Raw genomic sequence first — 12,859 nt, 5'->3', positions numbered from 1 at the left:
TTAGACATAACAACCAGGGGAGGATAGCTAGCCAGCCAAGGCCAGCCCGGGGAGCCAGATTCCGATAGCAAAAATTTATTTAGGTCAGGCTGACATGAGTTTTACTGCCTTCCTTGAAAGTCTCACTGGTGCTTCTCAATGACAAATCCAAGCAGCCAAATTTAGGTTCACCCGCCTGATCCGAGCGAACAACATTCTCCAAGGTCACACCATATCCATTCTGAGTCTGAGATCCGTTGCCCGGCCACGGTCCTGTTCCAGGATCGCACACAGTCTACGGTTCAGCTCCCATATCATCTCAGTTTGAGTGTTGATCGCTCTGCAGATCCCATCAACCTTACCTGGCAGCCTTGAAGTGGCCGCCGGCATCAACACTCAATGGTCAAGTGATGACATTATTTAAGCCACGACCCCTGAGAACAGGAAGTGTCATATTTTTTACTGTGAACGGTCACTATCTTACCTGTTTGACCTAATTAACATGAAACTGTGTCCATAGACAGAAGACATGTTGGTGTGTTGTGGATTCCAACCCCAACCGGTTTTGATGGAGCAGGTGGGTGTGGCGGTGTGGCGAAGTGACCTGTAACGCCGTTGCCATACGTTTGGCTCTGAATTCCATAATTTCAAGACGAGCTGCACCAAACTCACAGGGATCAATCCTTATCCACCCCCGGACAGGAATTCATAACAATCTTTGGTGGGCGTGGCCTAATTTCTCAACAGCGCCCCCTAGAAATTTTTAAATCATCAGCCCCAAGCCACGGTTTAACCCAGAATTATGAAACTTGTGACACATGTGTATCTTGTCAGGACCTGCAAAAAAGTCTCTGGGAGCCATGGTCCAAACCCAACAGGAAGTTGGCCATTTTAGATCAAAGCCGCCATCATGTCCATTTTATTGACGTAGTATTTGATCAAACTCGTCCTACAGCTTTTGACCGTCAGCTATATCTCCTCTCTACATCAGCCGATCTGCACCAGATTTTGGGTGCATCATTAGGGAGTGCTGCAGAACGCGTTGATGCGTATTGCCTGGCGGATGGGTAGGGAAACTGCGCAATAACGTCTGCAGTGGCGAGTGGGCAGCAATGCCGGAATCCCCACGGTGGCCAACAGTTCCACGAGGAGGAGGTGTAACGTGCATATGGGTCTCATATGTTTCGTATCAATAGTTTTGAGGCTGCTTGCAGCTTTAATTTTTATTGTAAGTATTTGGCTTTGTTTTTGCCATTTTTGTCTTGGGGAACATGTGCAAATGCATCCAGTGATGTTCTTGATGCTCCCATTATCTAACTCCTTAATTATGTCAAGGTTTTGTTTACTTCATTCAAATTGTGGTCGCATTAATATTTAATAGGTATCTGATATGCATGAACACTATAGTTAAATTACACTCCATATTGTGGGTAGCTGGTATGGATGGAGAGGGTGTAAATACAGTAATAACTCCACTGTGATGAATTCAATTGAATAAATGGTTCTGCAGGTTGGTCGTCTTCATTGTCCTGCTCTGGATCATACTCTGACTCCAACATGGAAGGTTGGATAGACAAGTCTTTTGTTCACATCTTTAATAAAATTTTGAATAAAAAGCTTTTCTGCCGGTAGATAATTGTATCGCTGTTATCAAACTATAAAAATAGCCAAATGGGGTGGGACGCCCTTCACCCTGGAGAGGGCGGGACGTGGAATATCTCATTCATGTTTTAAAAAGACCACAGTTCCTCTAAAACTCCTCAGAACAGGTAAATGAGGAGTTTGCAGCTCTAATAAGGAGGAATTCAGACCAAAGCATTGCAATCATATTGCAGTGTTATGGTCCTACTTTATATAGATCATAAGAGAATGATTCATATGTGAAAATTCAACTTAAAAATATTGATCCCAAAGGGAAATTAAATTTTGTGGTAACTAATATTAATTCAAATTCTATAGAATATAGGAAGGATGCAAAAGCATGATATATCCACTTGAAGTAATGAGTAAATGACAGATATGACTGATGTTTTTTAGTTGAGTTTGGAAATATAGATTTTGGATTTTGGCCTAATTACGCATTTAGTTGATCCACTGTTTGCTATTGTAGCAGCATTCCTTTCTTTAGTATGATACTTCAGTTCCTCATAATCCTCCATCTAAAGCTGTTTGGTGTAAGGTATGGCATAAGCAGTTAATTTAGAATCAGCGTAGCATCAGTGAATCTGTGATCGATTTCATTGGTCTGTTGGAGAAATCTGTGGACACGCATTCATCTGAATTACTTCAGCCTGGCTCAACATAGCTGCACCTCCTCAGCCTAGTTTGGTTTTTATGAAACTGATAGTCAGGATGAACTGATGCGATGTGAAGCCTGGCTTTGTCTTTATCCTGGATTTCTTAATCCTTTGTCAAACAGCGCTCTGGTTCATGTCAACCTGGTTAAATAGTAAAAGCACAATGTGAACAGTAGCTGACGTGCAATAAATTAACAGTTTGCAAATGTTATTTTTAACTTCAGGTAGTTAGTCCAACTCCCCACTTAAGATTAATTGTTTAGGTTAATAAACCTAAACTGTTTAAGGCAATTGGTTTCCTCAAATTGTTTGAGTTGGACTAATTTATCAGTTTTTACAGTGTATTAAACTAAACCTCTGTAGGATAATGCAGCTGGCCAAGTTACATTAATGGGAAAAAGTACAAGATCCAATATCCATTGGAAGATCAAAGTCCTAAGGCAGAGTCATACTCTAACATCTCATAAACTCAAGGCATATTCTGATGATAGCAGAAGACCAAATTATTCAACTAACATATTTGAGATACCGAATTACACATGGCCTGACATGCACTGACCTTGGCCTCTCCGTTGTGCATAGCTGTAGGGAGAAATCGATAGGGAAGATGGCTTTTTATCAAGCGAGGGGAGGTCAGCTCCTGTAGAAGAACAGAGGCAATCACCTCAGCAATCTAGAATCAAGGATTAAAACATCTTGAGAAATCTTGCAAAGTTTTGTTGGTTAATGTGGGGTGCCTAATATAGGTTCCCGGAGAAAATACAGGCCCTTGGAATTATTTTTTGGCCCTCCAGGTTCAATCCAGGAATGGTAGAAATTTAGAAACTGCTACATATAATACAGACTACTTAACTTGCCATGCTTTTGTTGTTGTTTTTTTAAATTTCACATTAAGTAGGCTGCACAGTGGTGCAGTTGGTAGAGCTGTTGCCTTGCAACAAGAAGGTACTGGGTTCAATTCTCAGCCTGGGGTCTTTCTGCATGGAGTTTGCATATTCTCCTTGTGCATGTGTGGGTTCTCTCTGGGTACTCCAGCTTCCTCCCACAGTCCAAAAACATGACTGTCAGGTTAATTGGTTTCTCTAAATTGTCCCTAGGTGTGAGTGTGTGGTTGTTTGTCCAGTGTGTCTGTGTTGCCCTGCAACAGACTGGCGACCTGTCCAGGGTGTACCCTGCCTCTCGCCCAGAACATTAGCTGGAGATAGGCAGCTTCTCTGCCTTTTATATTTTTACACCAAAATAATTTTTATATCGATAATTTACAAAAAAAAACTTGTTGCTACTCGTATTAATTCAAATTCTTCAAAGAGTTATAGTAGATTGTGATGGCTGTTGGCAGGAAAGATCTCCTGTAGCAGACTGTATTGCAATGAATCTGAAGAGACCTCTGACTGAAGACACTGTGTTTTTCCAAGATAGTCTCATGAAGAAAATGGTGAGGTTGCTTCACTGTTGTGTCTCCAATCCAATCTGTTGTCCAGATGAACACTGAGGTATTTAAATTCCTCAACCATCTCCACTTCTTCTCCCATGATGGAAACAGGGTTTTATCGAACACTGTTTCTTCTGAATTCTACAACCATCTCTTTTGTTTTTACATTCAAGATGAGATGATTGTTCTCCCACCATGACACAAAGCGGTCAGACAGAAATACTTGGTAAGGTTTTGCAGTGCAGTTTGGTTAAAAAAGGCACACAATCCGTCCAGCAGCAGCTCCTTAGCTGCTGCTGGACGGGCCTTCCCCAAGATTCAAGAAAACTGGCAAACAGTCACAGATTATTCTGTTAAAGCGGTTCTTATTTCTTTGTCTCAGTCAGGATGATGTTGGTGGTGATGAACATGAGGCACAAACATGAGCCATCTCTGCTTCACCCGACAACTGCAGATTCATCAGAGTATTTCTATAGATGACAGAAGTCTGAAGTGTACAGAATGGTGAGTGCAGAGTGCAGAATGGTGGTGCTCCTGTGCTACTGACCACCTGGTTAGACACACAGTCCTTCAGTCTCTCAAACTGTGGTCTGTCTGTCAGGTAGTCATAGATCCAGACAATTGTTGAGGCCTCCACTTGTGTCTTCTGGAGTTGGTGACAGTGGGTTTGATGGTTTGTTGAAGCAGGTGTATGATGGCATCTTGAACTCCAACTCCATGGTGATAAGCAAACTGCAGGGGTCCTGATATGAGCTTGTCTGCTTATTTAGGTCTGCTCTCCAGACCTAAATAAGGTCTGGAGAGCAGACCTTATTTAGGTATTATAAATATTATTTTAAAGAATAATATTTTTTAAATATTATTTTTAATATTTAAAAAATAATAATGTCATTGCAACAACAATAATAGCATAACATATGTTAAGAATTCTGGATTTATGCCCTATATCTCGTCCTGAGCCTCTTTGTCCTGCAGACCACTGCTCATGGGCTTCACTGATGCCCTGCCTCTGTGCCTCATATGGCTGCTCTGGTGATGCCTCATGTCTGCTGTGGGTTCTGGTGCTGCTTCTACTCGTCCTTTACTGATTCCTGGATGCCGAGTGTTGCAGGCTTTCTACCATCCTTGCAGCTCTAGGTGACAAGTTCCCTCACATGAAGTCCAACAGAGATTGATCTAAGCATATTGTAACATTAAAAAGGTTCTTATTGAATGCTGATCAGATGTTAGTTGTACCTGTATGACATCCAGTCCAGGCTGGGGGTATTCTATGACAGGTAGCTGCTCATCGATGTTCATAAGGCCAATCTCATCAGGATCTGCTCCCTGACTCACTAGAAACACAACTTCCTGCAGCAGACTGGTTCCTGCATGAAGAGACATAAGAACCAGGACATTAGGGACATTCAGACATCGCTTCCACATGAAGGATCTGTCCTTTTTACATGTTCTAAACTCATTCAAATATAACTTCAAAAGGTAAAACAAACACTGTTCACCATGTTGTTATTTATCCTCCTGAGACCCAGCAATGCATTTTTGTCCTCTGTGGAGTACATAGGTTTTTTGTTCATAACTCTGAAACTATACATGCCACTGTGTTAAATCCTGTTGGTCCTTAGAGAGGACATCCTGGGCTTTCCAATGATATGACATGTGTGGGGGTGGGGCTTTTCTGGAATTTTCTTTCTGATTCTTCACAATGGCTGCCATCCCTGTGAGCACATTTTATCGAAAGAAGAAAGGTAAGTATATTATTTTCTAATTATGAGCTTTGTGAGTTTAATATTCAGATTGCTTCTAGTAAATGAACATCTAAGGAATAGTTAGGTGGATTTTCAGAGCAGTTTAATTATTTGTTGGGATAAAACATAACCTGTTTATGTGTGTCCTCCATAGAGGACATCAGGATTTGCTTTTTATTTTTTTAACCTGTTTTAATAGAAATCAGCTCACTGACTGAGGCAGAGAAAATCCTAAACAGGATTATTGATGGAGACTCAGACATAGATTTGTCAGATGAGGAGGACCAAGAGGGACAGATTGACGGTGATTTTGAGGTCGGGAGTTCAGAGGATGAGGCATCAAGTGAGGAAGAGGAGAGTGAAGTTGAGGATGCACGGGCCCGTCGCCCACTTTGGACCAAAACTAACACGTAGGCTTCTGAGACAAGAGTAGATAAGCTTAGACAGATAAGAGTATTTTTTTGGATGAACTATCACTTTTAGAGGACATAATTATTTAATGTATTTGTCTGTCTCTTAAGATTCCTGCCTGTGCTGGAAGACTCCGGAGAGGTTGTCTGTACTGCCCCAAACCGTGTAGACTGGCCACCATCAAAATACTTTGAGCAGTACATTGACAACAAAGTTTTTGAGGACATGTCCTTTTGCACAAACCAGAGACAGATTCAGGTGTCAGGCTCAAGTCTGAATACAACACCTGAGGAGATTAAGACCTGGTTTGGAGTCTCAGTGTACATGGCATGCCTTGGTTACCCAAAAATCAAAATGTATTGGGCCAAAAAAACAAGAGTGCCAATAGTTGCTGAGTCGATGACAAGGGATCGCTTTTTCAAGATCAGATGTTCTTTGAAAATCACTAATGATCTTGATGTAACTGAAGAAGAGAGGAAGCTCAATATGCTTTGGAGAGTCAGTCCACTTTTGAAGAAGGTGCAACAAGGTTGCCTAAACCTACCCAGGCCAGGAAATGTTTCCATTGATGAACAAATGATTCCCTTTACTGGTCGATGTCCAGTCCGTCAATTCGTTCCTGGCAAGCCAAATCCAACCGGATTGAAGGTGTTTGTTCTCGCTACTCCAACTGGAATTGTATTGGATTTTGAAGTCTACCAAGGAAAAAACACCTTTGTCGGCAGAGACACAGGACTTGGAATAGGAGCAAATGCAGTTCTTCGGTTGACTGAGTCCATTCCCAGGGGAACTCACCTGTACTTTGACAGGTATAAACGTCAATTGTGGTGCTGTTGATGATGATTCTCTGTAAACAAATGACACTTATTTTTTATTTTTTGTGTTTGTGTCTGTCTGTCTAGGTATTTCACCTCAATAAAACTACTGGATAAATTGCTAGAAATGGGTCTGCCTGCAAGTGGAACATTGATGAAAAATAGACTCCCAAAGGATTGTAACATTACATCTGATAAAGAGTTGTTGAAACAAGGAAGAGGCTCCTCTGTAATGGTGACAAGGAAACATCCTGAGCTGGCTGTGACAAAATGGGTTGACAATAAACCTGTACTCATGGCATCAACAGTGCATGGAATAGAGCCCCAGGATACCCGGACCAGATGGTCACTGAAAGACAAAAGGCATGTTCAAGTGTCCAGACCTGCAGTGGTGGCAGAGTACAACACCAACATGGGTGGGGTTGATATGTGTGATAGAATGCTTAGTTTTTATAGAATGGCTAACCGCACAAGGAAGTGGACTGTACGCACAATCCTACACTTCTTCGATCTGGCTATCACCAACTCCTGGTTACAGTATAAGGAAGACAGCCAAGCTTTGGCACGACCTATGAAGAAAACTCTCCAATACCATGACTTCAAACTGCTCTTAGGTGAGGAACTGATTGCCCAGGGGCAGTCAGGCCAACCTAATCCAATTGAATCTGATGCGTCGAATGATGAGGAGTACGTTCCATCACAGAAGAGAAGGAGGCCCCAGCCAGATAAGGAAGTGAGAAAGTATGGAGCTGTCCATTTGCCACAGATGATGGACAATCCTAATAGTTCCAGGTGCAGAGCAGAAGGGTGCACTGGAAAAACCTACATAAAGTGCATCAAATGCAACATGTACCTCTGCATCTCAAAGAAGAAGAACTGCTTTATGGACTACCACAAACCAAAACAGAACTAACACACCTGATTAAACTACACTAATCAGCTTGCTTTGGATAAGCTGAATGAGGTCCCTGGAAATCTGAACCACTGGCTTGAATGGTGTAGCCATTTGAAATTTACAGCACTAAAGATTGTCAGAGTTCAGAGGTAAATGTATGCCTCGAAATGTGTTCATATTTGCCACAAGAGAGTCCCGATGTCCTCTCCAAAGGACATACTCTAAAAAATAAATAAAAACATGTTTTGAAATTTTTTCAATTGTAGTGATGTTTTTTCACACCAAAGAGTCATGTAGTGTAAAAAAAATTGAAATTCAAAAACTTTTTTTTCTCTGGGTCTCAGGAGGTTATTAAGCAAAGATGAAGCAAAAATGGATACATTTGTTCTCTTTCTACTATAAATACATTGTTGGAATATTGAATGAGCAATCTAAAAATAAGAAAAATATATATTTTTAGAACAACAATGCTCAACTCCCACTTGGGGATTCTGTTGTCTGGGACTTCAGTCTCCCATGTTGGTTTCTGGGTGAGGAATCAGAAAAAGAACTTCTTCTACATCTCCAAGAGACAAGACCACAATATTCTGTGAGTCTTGCATGGATTGGGAAGATGGGACATCTTCCTGAAGCCGGGAGACCTGGCTGCAGCCAACCAACCACACACACACACACACACACACACACACACTGCAAAAAGTCCCCTTTCAAAAACAAGAAAGAAAAAGGTACAAAAATAGGGTATAATTTTCTTAAAATAAGAAAGATTATCTGCCAACAGAACAAGAAAATTTATCTTGTCAAGATTTTCCAAAACAAGAAAAAATATCTAACCAAGATGAACCTACAAATATCTTAAAATTAGTGTATTTTTACTTAAAACAAGCCAATTTTACTTATACAAGTAAGATATATTATCTTATTTTAAGAAAAATATTCTCAAGTAAAGAAAATGTTACTTGATAATGAATTTCATGAAACCAGCATATATGTATACCTAAAACTAGTTTACTTTTATTATTGCATAGGATTAAAATATATATCTTGTCATTGTTTTACTCAAGGTTCTTATGCTAAAGCAAAAATCGATCCTGTCAATGGAATGTTATTGGCTTGCTGAAATGAAGACATGAGTTAAATTACTTTTAGCATCTTTATTATGTTTAAGTTTCACATAAACACAATAAAACATGACTACTGGTCAGAATTTTAAGTCTGGATGGGCATCTATATCTGAAACAATCCTGTAAAATGACAAAACAATGAAGATCTGACACATCTGCCGCACTCATAAGATGCCCTAAGAGTCAAGCAAACCAAATTGTCCAAAGCAAAAAAAATATTGGGACTAGACGTCAACGTTAGGAGTTTACTCCGCAATGAACGTCTTCCAATAAGCCATAGCCTTTTATTTGTAGAAGTCTTGTCTCAGTTACGAACGGCGTTCTCAACCCAGATAGCACACGATGTTAAATCAACGTTGAAATATATTTAGAATCGTTGATTTTTGGTTGAAGACGACAAATGATGGTGGATCAACCATCAAACAACCATCCACCTCTAGTCAATTAACTAACGTTGAAACTGTGTCATTGAATCAGTGTTGTTTTGTGGTTCAAATCTAATGACTGAAATGCCGATGTCTGATCAACATCTGATCAATATGGAATCAATGTCAGCTGTTTTGCCGCACAACTTCCCCTCCTCTCCTCCTTATCAGCGCTCTGGGTCAGAACATTTTATTACTGAGCGGGGGTTATCACATTTAAATTAAGCACTGTAGAGGATAGTGGGTGCTGATTCCTTTCTGTACATTTTCGTACTTGTTCATAACAATTCTCACTGACTGTGTGTGATATATATTGCCACCAAAACATCTGCAACTTACTACAAGGAGTGGAGCGGTCCACCCCCACCATTTACATGAGTGGGATGTCCCAAACACACAGCTGCTTTGCTGTTGGCTTGTTGGCAAAAGATGTTAATTCAATGTTGAATTATGATCACAAAGGTTGAATGTATGGTTAAGGTCAACGACAGAAGCTGGATCAACCATCAAACAACCAACCATCAAACAACCATTCAGTTCTAGCCAATTAACATCCATTGATTGAAATGCCAACATCGAATCCAGTGTTTTTCAGCACCGGTCCAACAGGCACACTGCCCTGCAAGTTTTAGGCATTTCCCTAATTCAGCACACATGATTTTAATTGACATCTGATTAACAGGGTTTTGCTGAACTGAAAACACACAGGTCAGTTTGCCATGAGGATAAGGTTTGGGGAAGAACTAGTAATCTAAATGTTCAATCAATGTCAGCTGTTTTTCACACCCCTCCACTTCCCTCTCCCATTCAAACCCCCGACCCCTCTCCCTCCACCTGCCAAAGACACACACACACCCCTTTCCCTTCACCCCTCACCTGGCCCGTCTACCCCTCAACCTCCCTCCCCCTTTCTACTCTCCTCCTCTCCTCCTTTGGCTCCGGGTGAAACAACTTTTATTTTTTGTGAGGGTTACTCACGTTATAATTTAAGTACTATGTGTTGACAACATTGGGTTGTGATTCTGTCCTGTACATCTTCTTACTTGTCTGTAAATGTTATGACTGGCTATTTATGTGTGATATGTTGACACAAAAACACATAGAAGTCACTACAAGGAGATGGGAGAACATTGCTTGGAACACCCAGAAATGTGCCCATCACTAAAATTCAAGGGGGAGATTATCATCATTTTGGAATAGTCAAAGGGGTGCTTTCACGGTTGGCATGTTTGTGTGTACCATCAACTATGACTACTATTAACATCCAGTTTAATAAAGATGGCTTACCTTTATTTAAAAGTTCTAAACTTCAGTTTTGGCCCATACTTGGATGTCTGACCTGTGACTACACAAAGTCCCCATTTGTTGTAGGCATTTTTTGTGGTCTAAGCAAGCCAGTGAGTGTTTTTGAGTACCTGGATCAGTTTGTCAAAGATCTTCAGAATGTATTATCTAATGGCATTATTTATAATGCTAAGCAATTTAATGTAGAGATTTCTGCCTTTATTTGTGATGCGCCGGCAAGAGCTTATATTAAGCAGGTCAAAGGATTCAATGGCTATTCAGGTGCTTTCAGGAGGGTGTATGGATGAATAAAATGACATTTCCTGAAACAAAGCATAAACTTAGGACAGACTCCAGTTTCTCTGACATGGTTGATGAGGAACATCACATTGGAAAGAGCCCTTTATCTGGTTTAGTTAAGATGGTTTCTATGTTTCCACCAGATTACATGCATCTCTGTTGTCTCGGAGTTACAAGGAAAATGCTTCATATATGGTTAAAGGGGAAACATTTAGCAACAAAGGTTCCTTCCCAAACTGTAGCAGCCATTTCAGATAAACTCCTAAAGCTACGTTTATACACGCCTTCTGAGTTTAACCGTAAACCAAGGGGACTGTCGGAGATAGATCGGTGGAAAGCTACTGAGTTCCGATCCTTCATGTTATATTGGGGTCCTGTTGTTTTGAAGGATTCACTCCCCAGTGAGCTGTATGACAACTTCATGTTGTTTTCTGTTGGAATGTACATGTTGCTGTCCCCTAGTATATCTGAGGAAATGTTAGCCTTTGCACAAAAGTTGATGGTTGCTTTTGTTGAACACTTTGGGGAATTTTATGGAAAAGATTAAATTGTGTACAACATACACCAGCTTACTCATTTGGCTGAGGAATACAGGAGGTCCGGCAATCTAGATAATATATCAGGATTTCCTTTTGAGAATTGTCTTAGTCAAATTAAGCATCTTCTACGCAAGCCACATCAGACACTACAACAGGTAGTTAAAAGGTTGTCTGAAACCTCACATGTTGGATCCATATGTTGTAGAGATTATCCAAAGTTGCTTTACATCCACATTGATGGTCCAGTCCCCACACAGTTTATTTCTTCACAACAGTACAGGAAGGTCTCCACTCATCGGTTTACTTTGTCCACAAAGAAAGGAGACAATTGTGTTGAAGTTGGAGATGGATTTGCATTAGTAGAGAATATTATTAAATCAGAAGAGGATACATATATAATTTTCAGAATGTACAGACACAAACAGCCATATTATATGTATCCCTGTGAATCATCATACATTGGCACATACAAAGTCAGTGGCTTTGAAGAATGAAATGGGGATGACCTGTAAGGAGATATCATTATGAGATATCATTTCATCCCTAGCCCTTCAAAGATGAGTAGAGAGGTGGTGCTGTGGTCAGTTGTACAGTTCCCAAATGGTGGGACAGCAGTAGTTCTAGAAAGCTGATTTAAAGCTGAGGAGCAGACGCTGTTATGGCCCCCAAAACACATAACACTCAAAAAAGCCCTTCGAGATGGAATGCAACCAGATGACAAATGGATCACCTATAAGTCCTTACTACGTGTGGTGAGTAACTGGTGCAACACATGCACAGCTGTTCTACACAGTCATGCTGTCATGTTATAGATAATTCAGCTCAATATTTTCTTCTTTTCAAGTATTTTCATCTATTGGGACATGACATTACAGATGCAAAAGTTTGCTTAGGAGGCTACATTAAACCAAGTATACAGTGTGTGTGTGTGTGTGTGTGTGTGTGTGTGTGTGTGTGTGTGTGTGTGTGTGTGTGTGTGTGTGTGTATATATATATATAAAAATTCCCTTCTCACCCTCCGCGGGTGGTCTCTTTCATCCTCTGAGCTCGGGTCCTCTACCAGAGGCCTGGGAGCTTGAGGGTTCTGCGCAGTATCTTGGCTGTGCCTAGAACTGCACATTTCTGGACTGAGATGTCTGATGTTGTTCCTGGGATCTGTTTGAGCCACTGCTCCAGTTTGGGGGTGACTGCCCCGAGGCCCCCGATGACCACAGGCAGCAAAAATTTTCGTTTGTGCTGCTTTGGCTTTGAAGATATTAATGAAAGTGTAAAGGTCAAAAGGTCAACCAGCCCCCCCACTTTCTTCAAATCAGACAAAATGGGTGTCAATCAACCTGATTATTTTTGTGCTGTTTTGCTATGGCTTTGAAGATAAAAATTTAAATTTAAACTTTTTGATGTCAATGGTTTGCTTTGAAAACATTATTGAAACCTTAAATCAGGGAAGCTTCACTTATTTCATTATAACAAACTCATGATCACAATTGTTTACAAGTGACTTTTATTTATCTTGATTATCTGGCTTTACAATTCATAGCACATAATATTCAACAACATTCTACAATAAAAGATTAATTTGTTTAAAGAACACTACATTAAACCTTTATGTTTTA

The 12,859-nt window shown here is 40.5% G+C and overlaps 2 long non-coding RNA genes and 1 pseudogene across 2 annotated transcripts in view; 1 reads left to right on the top strand and 2 right to left on the bottom strand.

The window, feature by feature from the left end:
• Positions 1 to 12,859, bottom strand: part of LOC148152445 (uncharacterized) — a 144,213-nt gene that overhangs the window by 43,874 nt on the left and 87,480 nt on the right. The window lies entirely within an intron of this gene.
• Positions 5,216 to 6,773, bottom strand: LOC148152448 (uncharacterized). The gene is made up of 3 exons (XR_015762182.1): positions 6,660 to 6,773; positions 6,409 to 6,559; positions 5,216 to 5,423 (listed from the first exon to the last, which is right to left on the bottom strand). It is a non-coding gene; the product is annotated as an uncharacterized LOC148152448 (long non-coding RNA).
• On the top strand, positions 8,042 to 11,740 carry LOC148152447 (uncharacterized; annotated as a pseudogene).

Source organism: Poecilia mexicana, unplaced genomic scaffold (genome assembly GCF_051168715.1).
Source record: "Poecilia mexicana isolate PSO_F unplaced genomic scaffold, ASM5116871v1 scaffold_23, whole genome shotgun sequence".
Lineage (NCBI taxonomy): Eukaryota > Metazoa > Chordata > Actinopteri > Cyprinodontiformes > Poeciliidae > Poecilia > Poecilia mexicana.
Note: the sequence above shows the minus strand (reverse complement) of the source record. Positions and strands in the feature narration are given on the sequence as shown.